Raw genomic sequence first — 16,042 nt, 5'->3', positions numbered from 1 at the left:
CTCGCATTGAAATTAGCCTACAAATCACACCTCTACAGGGTCAAAGGAGAGGTGAACAGATCACCATACGTTTAGTTTCAATGCAAGAAGAGACAAAGGGAGTTTTCTTTGTTTGTGCTTTTATACATCACAGAGGAAGGAGGAGGGTGCTCTTGAGATGCAGGGAGGATAATGTCCGGTTTGTGGGGTAGTGCCAAGCAATCAAAAGCCTAGTCTATTGGCGGAATGATAGACCTTCAACTGGTGCAGTGAGAGGCCACTCCCATCAGTGCATGCTATCATTTGGAGGCATATATATGCCTTCCTAATGTGCCTCAAAGGGCGCACACTCATTGTGCATGCAAGGTGGAACTTGCCTCATGAGCTTCGTTCAATGCAATAGCTTCTTACGCGTTGCGGTGTGATCAATTTCTATGAGGGAGCCAAGCTCTACACTTAGAAAGGACCTCGTGGCCAGTGGATTCATCCCTGCAACTAATCAAGAAGGTAAGGATCCAGATGAGGAACTGCTCTCAACAAATGCATACCATCACCACTAAATGCATCAACATGTACTTGGCTAGCACTTAATCATGAGTTCTCTTGAATGTAATGCATGTTTCCTAATAAGTTGCTTGATACCTTCGTACGATGATGCCTGCATACATCATCTTTAGTGCAATGAACATGTATTTTTTGAATGTGTCATGCAAAATATATACCACTTATCACAGTTTCGCCTAACAACTTCCCATTTTACATGGGTGAAGGAAAAGATTTTGGATTTTTGGCATGGATTTTCGCATTCCGCACCACTGACATGCCCAAAGAATGCTAAAAGAGCACATCGCATTCTTGTCAATACTATGTATGAGCTAGACACCCATGTGGTAGATTCCATGTGTACGGCATCCACATAAACCGTGTTGGTCCTTTGCACGTGATGAGTATGGCACCCAACTCATTCAACAAGATGAGAACTGTTTATGATGGCTTGACCGGTAGCAACAGTCCTCTATTCTTTACATCACATTTTGCAATCTTGCATCTATAGACGAAAATGTGGTAGCAGAGCTAGCCCATGGTCTAGAGGATAGTGGAGAGAGTTTTATGTGGGTCATTAGCCACGATCATACCAAAAATAGATAGCAATTGAGGAGACCCTACCAGAGGGGTTTATGGAACGCACCAAGGATCAAGGGTTGGTGGTCTCATGGGCTCCTCAACTTTCTTTGCTCGACCATTCATCTGTGGTTGCCTTTATCACTCATTGTGGTTGGAATGTAGTCTTGAAGAGCTAGAGCAACAGGGTGCCTACATATGCTTGACAGAGAGGATCACTGCCTCTGTGTGAGAGAGAGAAACAAGGCTGCGTCCTGTGCTTGTTTGCCGTCAAGGCATGTGAACATAGCTGGTGAGGAATGCAAGGCATGGACAACATCTCGGCTTTGCCGCTTGAGAGACAGAGACATAGATAAATGGATCCTCACCATGCCCCGCCATCGCACTGCACCTTCTTGCGCCTCCCCCTTTCTCCTTTTCAATTCATCTCTAGGCTACTCACTCATACTTGGGAGCTTCGATATTATATTCCTCCCCTATGCCAGGGCTGCAACCATCATGTTCCCTAAGCCCTTAACCTTTAAAAGGGTACTATTCGAGCTTCGAACTCACACGGACTCCCCCATAGGCCGTTTGCTGTAGCCAACCCAGCCGTCGGGAGGTGTTGCCAACACAACGAAACCTCAAAAAAAAAAACAACAAAAAAAAAAAAAAAAGCATGGACGACATCCCTTCACTGTGTGCGACACTTCCGTCTTGCACGAGTGTCCTCAGCTCCCCTACGCGTGACCCCTCGTGCCCCGTATCTTCTGGGTTTGCTGCCTCAAGCCTCACTGACGTCTCGCTTTCATCATTGCCTCGCTCTTCACTGCCAGTGTGATCAACTCAGATTCGCATTATTTTTACATTTAAGATGATTGGGTACCCCCTACTCACTGCCATTCTCTCATAAAAAACGAAATCTTTCACCCACCTCCCCACCTCAACCTGCCACTTCACCCACTTTCCCCCTTTAAGCCTTTAGTCTTGTGAGGATCTTTTAAGATTCCTCTTGAACAAATGTTCCAAAATCTCACCGCTAGGGATATTTTGAGAAATTTTGAAATTTGAGGGGTATTTTGGGAATTTGCACCAAATTAGAGGGGTATTTTGGTAAGTTTCCCAACAAATAAGTGCAAACATGAAAATTCTCTAACTTTCTCACCCGTCCACCCTGTTTTGTTTAATGAAATTTTGTGTCACGCCTTGCTTGCTCTGCGGTGCAATGTCATGCACCCTTTCTCGTGCATGCCCAAAGCAACACGCCTGACGATCTCAATCTACCAAAATTACCCCTGTAAATTGTGGAAATGCTAAAAATACCTCTCAATTTTAAAGCACTTCCTAGTATAAGATACCCACGACACTAAGTGACACAGGGGGCGGATAAGGGGATCAACGGTGAAGAAGTGCGGCGGGCATCTTGAGGTAGACGAGCTTACCCAAAAAATTGGGGCGCAGGTGAGGAGCTCGATTTGAACCTAGGGCCTCACACCTCAATGCTTTTTAAAGCATGGGCTAACCACTACGCCCGTCCGCGCACGTTTGAAAGCATAGCCGTTTTACCTAATGTTATGAACGTAAAACATGGACTTTCCTAGGACTAAACCTGGACAGTCTCGTGTCCGGGTTTAGTTCTTGGCCGGGTTTAAATTTAATAAGAGACCTCTCGTCCATTGATCCCCTCAACCCCTCTCTTAAATGCTCCGTGTCATTTAGTCCATAGGATAAGATACCCCCACCATGTTTTGAGTTTAATTTGATATCAAACATCTTTTTCCTTTTCTGTGTCCAAGAGATCTCTTTAAATTCCATCTAATGCAAGCATCAGTACTAGTAGGCGTGCCCAATTTTGGAAGCAAGTTGATCAAGGGGTATTTTGGGAGATCTGTTCGAAAAGTTTGTAGTGAAAAAGCGAGGAGGAGACACATGGAGGTGAGAAAAAAAAGCGATGCTGTGTGTTGGGTGCACATTGTATGCGTGCAAGACTCTCTCTCTCTCTCTACAACAGATCTGTTAATATATATTAACTAATAAGGCTTATTCACTAGTCATTTTTTAGAATGTGATTTTTGTTGGATGTATGATACTTTAAAGGGCAAGCCTTGTGATTTTATATAGTAATAGACTGATGCTTAAAAAAAACTCTCGTTTTTCATTAGCAAAAAGGGTAGCAATCACTAGAGCCTTTGGGGGCAAGGCCAAAAAGAAGCAGCTCACCTTTTGAAAAGATGGTACATTTAAAAAGAAAAAAAAAAGAAAAGAAGAAAACATATTCCGCTCAGTTGAGTTGCTGCTCCTTTGGTTGCAAACAAGATATTTATCCAGCTTTTTCTACTTTTGAGTGCGCATCATCCTCATGGACCTCCTACAAAGAAAAGTTTTGAAGGGTGGACAAGGTTCTCGATCCAAGGTATAGGTTTTCTTTAAAAGGCTTTAGGGCCTAGGCTAGCCTCCCCTCCCCATGACTCGCAAAACAATTCAACCCAATGAAGAATGGGGTTTCCAAAATGGCCACGTTAACAACTTCCTCACTTGAAGTTTGCTCTACACTCATCAACCCCTGTGGGAGCTCCTCTATTATCACTAACATTTGTAAGGGATGGATGATGTGCAAGGAACTCAATCATAAGGGGTGAAGGAACTCAATCATAAGGGGTGATGTGCAAGGAACTTAATGCAAAGATATGTCGAGTTTCTAAGAGGTCTGCAATACCTCAGATACATGTTACCCGATATTGAGAGAGGATTGTATGTGTGGACCTTTTTTGTGCTTGTATGCTAAGATTGACTTGTAGCATTTTGCGCAATCACTGTAAACCGTCCATCCTTTCAAAGGTTAATCCTTCATTGCTTGACTCATTGCAGATTAGCTTGATTTGTTCAAGATGCATATGATTATTGCGTGCCCTAAAGAAAGTTAACATGGTTTTGTTGCGGAGTGAGTGGGTCGCACGTGGAGCGATAGGGACATTGAGAGATAACATCTTGTGATGATATCTTTGTGAATGTGTATCTAGCGAGATGGTGGTGGTGGTGTGTCTACCACTCAAGTGTACCTCTTTGGGTAAGCAAAGTTGATGATGCCTCTAGGAGACTCCAAAAGAGTAAAAGAAATGGGGTTAGCAAGTGCCAAGGGTAAGGTACATCCCTTTGCATATATTTGACAAAAAGAGGCCAATTTTCCATTATGCTTAATCAATTGTTTACAAAATTGAAGGCACTTAATCATTAAATTGAGGAGTAAAAGGTCGATGTGGGTGACGTGTGGAGAACGTGCAAGGTTCTTCTCCTCCTTCTTCCTTCGAAGTTCGATCATTCGTATTCTGTGAGAGAGTGCTTGTGTCTGCGACGCATCGAATCGAGCCCGCACATTCGAAGCTCGCTGGCTATGGCGAACTAGGGTTTTGAATGGAACAGTTCCGAATTGCCTTCAGCTGGTTTTTTGCACTCGCACTTGCAGCAGGCGGATTTAGGATCTGCGGGGCGCATGCCTTCCTTCCTCTTCATTGATAGAAAACGCCAGCTTTCTGGAGATCTCTGGCTCTGCTTTCACGACTCGTACTTAATCTAGACTTGAAGGACCAAACGCTACCAACATTTCTCCTCTAGCTGAGACAGTAGTTGCAGGTACGCCCTTATCTTTTCTTTCAATTTTTAGTAGCGGAGGTTCACAATGCGAAGATTATTGAACTGCCCAACAGTTACTTTCTTGGTTGTCATTCCATTCTTGATTATAGTAGGTAAGACAGTTTCTTGAAATTATTTCTGCCTTCAGCTGTTTTCATTCGCTTCCGCTAAGCTCTATGCAATGCACAGCCAATAAAGTTATAAACCAGTTCTTGGAGTTGAACCAGTTGAATAGCTTCTGTTAAAATTTTAGGTTATTAGCCTGCACACCTAACTTTGATTGTATAATCCACCTACCTTGATTGATGCATCTAGTCTTGTCAGCAATTGCACTGCTGATCGTTTGACTTTGTTAAGAACAGAATAAAAGGTGCATCATTCTTTTAAGAGCAGGAAAATTGTGTTTCGAGTGTTATCAAGGTATTGTGAGGGAAGAATTAGCCTTGAGTGATCCTCTTGAAAGATACTTGTTAGAGGGAAGGATTCAAAAAAAGTTCAAGACGAGGCTCCTAACAAGCTTCAAAACTAACCTGATGGATCAGTCCGAACATTTAGACCTTGCAATCAGGCTCCCAACAAGCTTTAATGCTAATCTGATGGATCCGTCCGGGCATTTAGGCCTTGCAATTAGGCTCACAAGGTTGCCGAATTGGCTTTCCCTAGGCCTTCTCAGGCTTACTAGGGGAATGAAGTAGGTTTAGCATGTCCATATGGCATTCAGAGTAAGTGTGCATGTGACAAAAGGTGATCCGAAGAAGGTATCTTTGGACATTGGAACAACTCTGCCTCTCGGCACATTTCCCACTTGTATAAGAAATCCTTATGATTTTTGGCCTTGGCCTACACTGCGACATAACTACTATTCCTTTTCATGGCATAGATAGCTCAGTCTTATGTTGAACGAAAGAGGAAGCTCTTCTTGATATGGGTTTTTTTTTGTACCTAGCTTTGGTCTTCCCTTTCTTTCACTAAAGGGGATCTACAAGTTGGTACTCCTTGTCAAATTTGTTGAGGACAGCTTCAGAGTATTGAATCGACAAACAAGGAAGGTGACGTGTAGTGGGTTTTGCACAATCTTCTCTCACCTTAGGTGACTCATGAGCTATGGACGGGGCTTCAGAGGGGGTTCGGGTTACATACTCGCTTGCATTCAGAGATTGTAAGGTCCACATGGTGAGTAAGCAGATTGAAGTAGACGATGCTTTGGGTTAGTCCGAGGAGCGCATTGATGTGCTATTGATGTCTGCTGCAGGTGGATGGTGTACTGGATTCAAGAGAATTCGTAAGAGATTCTTAGCTCTACTCCTCACCTAGAAGATGAGACTTAAATTTGAGGTAGCATTATTGTGGATTGACTATATGGTAATGGCTACCTTGGAGAAGTTTTAGGATCACGGACTTGGGACATGATATAATTCTACGATACTTGGACTCTCAATACCTTCACTTCATTGGGATACATTTTGAACAGTTGTTTGCTTGATAAGCATGGGCCTTTGATGCTTCAACTAGGAGGAATCTTCCGGTTAACGCATGATCCATGGGTGTTTAATAGTTAGTCTCAATCTGACTCATTTAGTGGTTTTTGAGGCATTTTGGAAAACTCTATGATCAATGCATCCTTGAAAACTCATTGAATGTACTTGGATGTCACGTTCATACATGCATATGTATATGTATGTTGTTTTTTGTGGGTGTAGATATGTATTTTGTGTACATGTATGTGTGTGCGTGTGTGAATATATGTATGTAAATAAATATAAATACAAGTTTTATTCAAGATATATTTGACTGATGTCTCAATAAAAGAACAAAGGATATAAATTTTTTGACTTTATGCTTTCTGAGCAAATAACATTTTGATCACAAATAAGTAAACAAATAAAATTTTACCTTTCATACTACGTAAGTCTATATAATTCATAGAAAGTTTTATTTAAGCATGCCTATTTAGTTTTTTTCCCAGTCATGTGCAGATAGTTTTTGTTCCATGCACTCAAGGATCCTTTATTTGAGCTTTATCAATCATGCATAGCCTCCTTTGTTTCCTTTTAATATAAAGTTTCAGTTAGTCTCATGCTCAAATAAAATATTTAATGCCGTGTCACAACATTTTTGTAGGGTTTCAAGTGGCACTTTTCAGCTTGTTCGTTTAACATACAAGCTTTTACTCGTCCTTGTGTGCAGCAAAACATTCACAAATTCTTTTGAAGAATGCGATGCTCAAAAACTGCTTCTTGCTGTCTTCATCTTTACTGAAAATCCAAAAGTTGTTCATAAGCTGAAGGTGGTCAAGTTGCACAGCTCTGCAGTTTGAAGGTAGTTTTGTTCTGGTTTGACAAAATGGGTTTCCAGACACAATCCTCTTTTCCAGGGCAAGCATACTCCATGGCTTGCATGAATTCAACAAGCCCATTGGGTGCTGGCCCTTCACGGCAACCCTGTCCTCTGCCTCCTGTTGTTGATACACCTCTCACAAGTCAAAAATCCATTTACTCGCTTACTCTGGAGGAATTTCAAAACACACTTGGTGAGCCTGGCAAGAGTTTTGGGTCTATGAACATGGAGGAGCTCCTGAAGAACATATGGACAGCAGAAGAGGGTCAAGCCATGGCAGCTGCTATGGGAACTGCAGATGTGTCAGGGCTTCACAAACAAAAAAGCTTGCAAAAACAGGGATCCTTATCCCTTAGAGGTGCTCTAGGACGAAAGACAGTGGATGAGATATGGAATAGCGTGTATCAAGGACCATTGAACACAGCAGATTCCTCGCAAATGTCAATAAAACAGCGAGAGTTGACGTTCAAAGAAGTGACATTGGAGGACTTTTTGGTGAAAGCAGGAATTGTTCCAGAGGAAGACCTTGGGCGAAATATGGCAGCTGGGGGTTCTTTCTCCTTTGGGGAGGTGTGGGGATGCACAGAAATGAAAGATCCGAGTTTGGGGATAGTGTTGGTACTGTTGCCAACAACAGCATGTTCTCATCTCCTACAAGCGTGCTTGCAGGTAATATAGTTGAGTCACAGCAACCATCCCAAATTGACTCTTCACGGTTTGCTTTTCCACCAACAGATTTCCTTATAAACCAGCGCCAGAATGGTGGAATCTTGCAGCACACTCGGTTGCTCAAACAGTCACCAACTTCTGGTGTCGAAGAAATGTTTGGCCCTAGTAGTGGAAAGCAGGCAGACAATGCTGGTCTTGCTGCTGCACCCATTGGTCTGGGTGGCCTAGGCCCACCTGTTGGTGGAGGGATAGCCGCAAGCTTGAATGCGAATACTACTTATGCTGGATTTAACAACCCATTGAGCCTAGTTGTGCCCACTTTTAAGGCAGAGTCTCCTCTGTCATCAGATGGTACGGGCACAAGTCAAGGAAGCATGCCTTTATCGCCAGTTTATCATTCTGGAATGAATGCGCCTTTAAGGAAAAGACTAGCAGATGGACAGCTAGAAACAGTTGTTGAGAGGCGGCAACGGCGTATGATAAAAAACAGGGAATCAGCTGCAAGGTCTCGTGCTCGTAAGCAGGTTTGTGGCATTCTTGCAGTGTATGGATATGCATGCGACTCCTACTGATTGTGATTCTTTGATTATCGCCAGGCTTACACAGTGGAATTGGAGAATGAGCTGACTGAACTGAGGGCAGAGAATACGAAACTCAAGCAGAAACAGGTAGCCAGGGATATTCAAGCCATACTTACCGATGTTTCATACCAATGTTTGCATACACTATGCATTGCAGGGACTTAAACTGCACATTTTATACTGACTACCCAGTCCTTCAGCCTTTCACCAAATTTAGAATATGGCTGCTATTATGCTTGCTTCTGTTAGCATACCTGCCAATCACCCGTGCATTTTTATTAAGTTTTACTATGATTGACACAGGTCATTTTGTGTTTGTTGACCAAGTTTTTTTTTCCCTTTTTTGAACAGGAGACTGCGGAAAGACAGTTAAAAAAGGTATGTTTTTGCTTTTGATGGGTGCTTTAAATCATGTTAGGGGAAATGTTTCGCTTACCCAGACAATTATCATAAGTCCTTATACAACTGAAGCATGTCAATTTCAACTAGTTGGCTACTCTGAATGCGGGTGAGTATTGTACAAGGGATCAGATTATTGGTACTTTTAGGTTGCCCATTTGCTTGTAGGTGCAAAACAAGTTTGAGTTGGATAACTCTTGCCATGCAACAAACCAAGTTATATTAGGCTTCTGTTCATTGCATCTCGGCTTCCTAGCCTGTCTGACCTCATAAATTATACCTTACACAAGCTTGAGGCTTGAGAGGTGGGCTGTATGGATTTCTTCTTTTAAAAAAAATTGAAGCATTCACATTCACACCTTCTATGGAGCTTCACCTGGCCGTTACTCAGTCTATCGAGATGCAAGGGACTTGCACTTTCCTTTAAAAAAAGGTGAATCTGGGATTTTCCTGGATTCACTTGGGCTTGTAAACTGCAGCCTTTCTGCGCTTTTTCAGTGAGTGGTACTGCACTTTGTGGTTGCAATGGCATTGTGTTGGAGAAAGTACCCCATGTTTGGACAAGCTTCAAGAATGAGCTTCCATGAGGGGTACAGGCATTCAAAAGGCTCGTTACACATGGAATGTGCCTCAAAACTATGCTTCAAGTGCTCTCTTACAAATTCTGAGCCACTTTTACAATGCCCTTATATTATTGTTGGGTTTAGTCATACAAGTGACGGAGGGACTCCGGGCTTGTGGGGCAGGGGTATATGAGGTGTGGGACTCATCTCATAGAGATAAGTGGCTAGGAACAAATGCAGTCTCAGGTGCAGTCTTTCGGTTAGGATGCATGGTTTTGGAATTATCTATACATGTAGTCTCTTATACGTAAAATTAATTCTCTGGTTTTTGGGGTCGACTTCTTCTGTACAAACAAGTCTTCATCTTCTCCCTTGTCTGCACTTCACCTTCTCGGCTCTCAAGGCTATGAAAGCTTAACAATTATGCTAATCCACAGTTGCATTTGTGCATGTGAGAATTTATGTGGCTCTGCGCCTCGAGCATTTGGGCTCTGTTGCATTTGTACATGTAAGGATGCATGTAGGATTAAAGACTTATGGTATCTTTTTCATTTGTGATTCGCTGCATGTTTTATTGTTTGCAGGTGCTTGCTGTTACACAGGAAGTTTCAAAGCAACCGAGAGCGTTGTTGAGAAGCAGAACAGGGCCTTGGTAGTGGTGAATGTTAAGCCCTAGGTGACCTCTTGGTTGTGAGTGTAAGGAAATAGAAGATTAAGGGTACTTAACTCCTTGTGAATATAGAGGTTGAGGCTGTTGCTGCCGTCAACCTAGTTCATTCAATGTCTTCAGATTTCAGCATGGTTTGTTATCAGAGGCTGGACTTCTTTTGATCTCAACAAAGGGTTTAGTGCAAGCCTCGAGTCTTCGAGCTTGGACTAGGACAAATTTTTATTTACAAAGAGGTGCAAAAGAAGTGCATCCTTGGCATGCATTGATTACCATGTGCAAGATTCTGCGATGGGTTAGTGCATTTGTGCTTGTTGGATTGTGCCCTCTCTCTCTCTCTCTCTCTTTTTCGGGTCTCATAGGTCATTATGGCCTTTTGAAGACGTTAATATAACATTTCATTTCTGTCTCTCTCTCACACATAAACTCCTGCTCACACATGCACCTTAAGATGCTCGCATTTGTTTTTCGTCCACGTGCCCCCCCCCCCCCCCCCCCCCCCCCCCAAAAAAAAAAGGGAAAAAGAAACCAAAAGAAACAGACATGAGGGATGTGCATCTAAATAGACCAACTGTGGAAGCCTTGGAAAGTCGCTACAAATTCTGAAAAATACATAAGATTAGATTTTGCTCACACAATTGTTAGCTTGGATAACCAACATTATGGGCCTGCTTAGGGGTGACAGCTCATTAATAATTTGCCTTGCTAGTTTTGTTGGCAGTACAATTTGCAGAGGCGAGCGTTCCAATCAAGTAAAGTAAATGAGGTAACTTGTGGTTGAAGCCAAGAAGACTAGTTTATGTATAACATTCATTAGAAGTTTGAGAGCTGTGAGGGTAGCACTTCACAAGTCAATGTTTGTGAAGAAACTTTAAGGTATCAATTTTGAAACTTTTTGTTGTTGCCTTCATAACAGAGGACTTGACTTTCAAATTGTAAGAATTGTGAGTGAATCTTTGTACTTAGAAATTTGCACTAAAGGTACTCTTATCCTTTTTTTAAAAAAAAGTGCTCAATCGAGCTTGATTTGGTCTTTCAGAATTTTGGACTGCCAAACTACTCTCAGGACTGTAGCTCTTACTATGCATATGTCACTCAGCAGGTCCTCATTGTCAATGCATTTGGAGCTCATAGCAAAGTCGCGTCTAAAGATGGAGTTCCCATATGTATGTACACCCACTTGTAGACTATGCCCGTGAAGATTGATTTTAGGACATCCCTAGAACAAGTGCGTGAGGCTTTCATTTAGATGTTTGCATATGGCACATGTACTTTTGCCTAGACCTCTTGCTTTTGCCTTATCTCTGGTTGGCATGAATCTAAAAAGAACTTTCCAAAGGAAAACTTTGTCTCTCTCTTCGTATTTGATGTTTCCAACTTGAGTCCATTTGCTTGCATCCCACTTGCTTGAGACCTCTTGCTTTTGCCTTATCTCCGGTTGGCACGAATCCAAAAAAGAACTTTCCAAAGGAAAACTTTGCCTCTCTCTTCGCATTTGATGTTTCCAACTTGAGTCCATTTGCTTGCATCCCACTTTCAGGACCAAATTCTGTTGAGGTGTTTGATCCAAACCTTTCTAGAGCAAAGCTTTCATTGATTATTCAATCTTGGGTGAGAAAAATAGTCTTTCTCCACACCACTTTCAAGCTTTTCAATCCATCTATGTGGAGAACAAGGTGTCAAAGCCCTTGTTAAGATTATTGGCTATTTCAACTCAATGGTTATTAAGGCCCAAGCCTTCTATTATAGGGCCCCAAGGAGATCAATGTCTAGTTGTACCCTTCTAGTACCTGGTCTCTTCCTTCCACATGAGCGTATTTGCGGCTTTACAACATTTTTAACTAATTTTTTCAATAAATCCACCTAAATGAGTGCTTACACCGATGGGGGCGGAGTCTGTTTTGAATGTTGGGTTGGACCATGAGCCACCTTTAGACCACCATTTCCCTTGCCATTAAGCCCATCTCTTCTGTGAAGGGTGCAAAAAAAAAAAAGCACATAAAGCTAGATAATGAGTGACAGGGTCAAGGATGCCTAGTCTATCATGAGCTTTTGGTTTATCAATAGCTGCCCATTTACCCCATTGCCACGGTCAGTCTGCAGATAGTTATTTCTCTACAAAAACTCCTTTATTGGCTTCAAGAAGGAATTTTGATTTTTTCGGGATAGTTGCAGGAATGATGGCGTGAAGGTTATATACGGGATGAAGAAGATTATATACGGGATGCAGTGGAAAGGAGTTTAGAATAACTCCCAACGTTTCTTTTTCTTTTTAATTCTTTTTGAACCTAGTCAAAGGCTGTCTTCTGAGTTATTCCTTCCCCAACGGGCACCCATAAGTGTCGGAATATGTTACCTCTCTTAACAACCTCTCAAGACCAACCTTAAGGATCAAAATTATCTTCTTCCAACAAAGAGATAAGTCTTGATTTTTCTATGTTACATTGAGACCCTGATGCTATGGCAAACACTTGGACAATCTCTAAGGCTTTTCTAACATTATTCCCATGTGCTTGGAAGAAGAGTAATGAGTCATTAATGAACGTTTTAATAAGCAGTTGTTTACCATTTTGGATTTGAATCCCTTTAATCTCTCCTCTTATTGTTGCTCGTTCCAACATAGCAAATAGAGGGTGGATGCAGACTGCGAACCAGAGCGGCGCTAATGGCCAGATTCGTGGAGCGAACCCTAAAGTTTGCAACATTTCTTGTACAAAAATGACCATGTTATCGTATCATACGCCTTATCTAGGTTCAATTGTAGTAAGATACATTTTTGTTTCTTGAACTTGGCATATTCCATACATATCATGGTAGCTAAGATGTTATCATATATTGATCTACCTTTAATAAATCCATGTTGGTGGGGAGAGATAACATCAGCTAACAGACATGGATCATTCTTTCAACATTGAGTTTAGCCAACACCTTGTACACCACATTCATCATTGTGATTGGTCTTCAGTGTTTCAGTTGAGAGCATGCTATTTGCTTGGCGACGAGCTTAATAATTCATTTCTTCACACTTGATTCAAGCGTACCTTTAGTAAAGGCTCTGTTGACCATATGCAAGAAAGGCGAATCCAAAAATTCCCATAATTCTTGACAAAACTTGTTCGTGATCGTATCTTGTCCTGACAATTTTTCTTTGTCTAGCTTTTTGAGTGTCATCCAACCCTCATTTAGGGTAAAGGGCCTTTCCAAGTAGTTCGCTTGGTCTAAATCAACCAATGTTGGGGTGGTTATAAAAACCTGGCTTCTCTGGTTATGGGAGTGGGAGAATCCTCCTTACCAATGATTTAGCTGAGATGAACTAACATCACTTTGTCCATTTGATCAGGGTTGTTGATCTGAACTCCTTGGTTGTCAATCAATGAAGAGATGGTAGCCTATCATTTTCTTAACTTGATCATTTTGAGTAGTGTGTTCTTGTTGGCCTCCTCAGTCTTAATGCTCCTCTCCTTGGCATGAAGCCTAAGGAGATTAGTCTCCTCCAATTCCCTATCATGTCCAACTCTCTGCAGGTTCGATTTTTTTACTAAATATTTTCCATGAGTAAGTCCTTTTCTTTATGATGTCCTGGCTCAGTTCTTCCACAGCCCGAGACACTAGAGCCTTAATGTGAGCATTTTTAAACAGATTTGGGTAAGTGATAAGTAATTTCTTGGCACCTTGCAGTTGATGTATTTCTTCTGAAGAAGAAAATACCAAGGTACCAAGAAAAGGAAAATGATATGAGAGATTTTTCATTCACAAAGACTTGCATAAGCAATGAAGAAGGCACCCAATCACCAATGTGAGAGAAATAAAGCATGTCTAGTCTGGAGGCAGACTGAGAGGATTGGAGACTGTGGTAAGTGAACCTCGCGTCATCCTTCCAAGGGCGAGTCTTCTAGGCTACAATCAAAGCCCATTTATCCTCCAGGGAAACCCATTTTTTACGCTCACTCCTAGCAAGAATGCTTGAAGGGCCCTGCATGTCTTGTCTAAAACAAACCATATTAAAGTCTCCCATCAAGCAAAAATCTCCCTCTATCTGTCCTTGCGAGAGATCATTTCATAATATCATCCTGCCTTTGGAATCATTAGGAGCGTAAATGTTGAAAATAACGAGCAAGTTGTTATGTATTTTAATATACACCATAAGAGTCCTCCCGGTCGGGTATTGAAAAACAAATTTTGGCTCTAGATCCGTGTGAACTCTTATCATCACTCCACTAAAACCATTAGGAGCGGTGTCCTAGAAGAACAATAGATCACCAAGCGTTTGTTTTCTAAGAACTGAGGCATAGAGGTGGTGTTCCTATAGACACCATCAGTTAATATCTTTTCTCCTCTTCATGCATTGCTAGGGCTTTTCTTGCTTCTCTTTTGTTCTTATGCCCTTCACATTCTAAGACAACAATTGAAGTATGGGATTCATGGTGAGGGAGGGACGGATTCCTCAACATCCGATGCCTACCCTTGACACTTGCCTAGTCTTTGCAGCTTTGGTCCCAGGAGAATTCAAAGGCTCTTTAGAGAATGGATTTCTTTTCTTGTAGCAATTCAAAGGGATTGTGGAGAGGGATGCCTAACATCCCTCCTTTTAGTGGAGCGAGGGGTGGAGAGGTGCCTTTCCCTTTCAAGGTACTAGTAGTCTCTAGTGTCTTGGATTCTCTTGCCACTGCCTTCACCCTCTTGACCCTCTTTAGCCTTGGGACTTTCAAAGCCGACGTAGTTGTTATTGTAGGAAGTCTAGGTGAAGGAGAAGGAAAAAGAAAACCATTTTCAATGCTTGGGCATTCAAGGATGTGCAGTGTGACACTTTGATTTTCCATAGTCAGGTCCTGCATTTTCGTGTCTTCTTTGTCGCAAATCTTGGCTTTTTTTCCTCCCCTACTCTTGTTTCTTCATGTTCTTTATCTGTTTCTTACTCTCTTCCACATCCGCTTCCTAAACAAGGACTTGATTGCCATCCCTATAATGGAATCTTGTACTTGAGGATTTGTACTTACTTGAGCTTTCATGGGACAATCCTTGGCAAAGACCAAATTTTTTACACTCAAAGCATGGCCCAAAGTAGGTCCCGAAGTTGAGAGAAATTGTTATGATCCCAATCCCAACATTGATCACCATGCTCTTTGGTGGTGTGCTAGAAAAATTTCAGTCTATACAAACCCGGTTGGAGGTCTTGCCTAGACCCCTCTTGTTAGGAACAAAAGTGTTTGCACCACAACATAGAACCCTAGCTAGAAACCATGCCAAGGTTGCCTTGTTGCGTGTGCATTTTGATCTTGAAGGACTCACTGAAGGCAATCACTCAGTTTGCTCTTGGGGTTCGCAGCTGTCGTTCGCCCCACTCCACCTTAGAAAGGCTTGGCATTTCTCCCGCGATGCTTTGGGCAACCTCACTTGCAGGCTCTGCCCTTGGGGAATCCTCATTTTGCTTTGCTTTTTGCAGCACGCTTATTATCTTTGCACAAGCGTTTTTTTCCCCTTTCAACCCTTGTTTCCTCTTAGGATCTCTTGCCTTTTTATCTGCGCGTTTATTATCCTTTGGAGAGCAAAACTTTTGGAGTTTGATGACCAAATTATCTCCATAGTATTCCTTTTTTGGGAAACCTAGGCCTTGGTTGTTGCAATACCTTCCATCGTGCACGTAAAAAAAGAAAAAAAAAATCCCTCGGTCTTGCGCCTTTGCACTGCTTGCCATGGAGTTGGGGAACATGCCCATGGAAGAAGACATCAAAAAGTTCTTGTGCTCGCAGCATGAAAACTGCCACTGGAGGAAGAAAACATATCGATGGACGAAGATGATGGGTTGAAGTCAGCTCGTTTAGGCATAAAATCGCACCAGTGCATGACGCCTTAATGATGGGTGAAGCATTGACAAGGGGTCCGGCACAAATTGATGATAAAGTCTCGTCAACTAAGAAGATCCACTCAAATAAAGACAAAGAAAAAATGTTTGACCAAACGTCTACTACTAAAGGCTTTAAGTTTGAAAGACCATGAAGGCAGGTGTGCCTCAGGGCAAATTCTCGCTCTTTTTTTTCACTCCTATTATAAAAAAAGTTCCCAATTTACACGAGAAACTAGTCTAAAGGAGTGGACTGCCAAGAAGAAATTCCAAT

The 16,042-nt window shown here is 42.1% G+C and overlaps 1 pseudogene across 1 annotated transcript; it reads left to right on the top strand.

Annotated features, from left to right (window-relative positions):
* The first annotated feature begins 4,399 nt into the window (after nt 1–4,399).
* On the top strand, nt 4,400–10,191 carry LOC147421535 (bZIP transcription factor TRAB1-like; annotated as a pseudogene). The gene is made up of 5 exons (XR_015186782.1): nt 4,400–4,710; nt 6,898–8,240; nt 8,313–8,384; nt 8,649–8,675; nt 9,844–10,191. The product of XR_015186782.1 is annotated as a bZIP transcription factor TRAB1-like (transcript).
* The last annotated feature ends 5,851 nt before the right edge of the window (nt 10,192–16,042 follow it).

Source organism: Adiantum capillus-veneris, chromosome 27 (genome assembly GCF_014529385.1).
Source record: "Adiantum capillus-veneris isolate H3 chromosome 27, ASM1452938v2, whole genome shotgun sequence".
Lineage (NCBI taxonomy): Eukaryota > Viridiplantae > Streptophyta > Polypodiopsida > Polypodiales > Pteridaceae > Adiantum > Adiantum capillus-veneris.
Note: the sequence above shows the minus strand (reverse complement) of the source record. Positions and strands in the feature narration are given on the sequence as shown.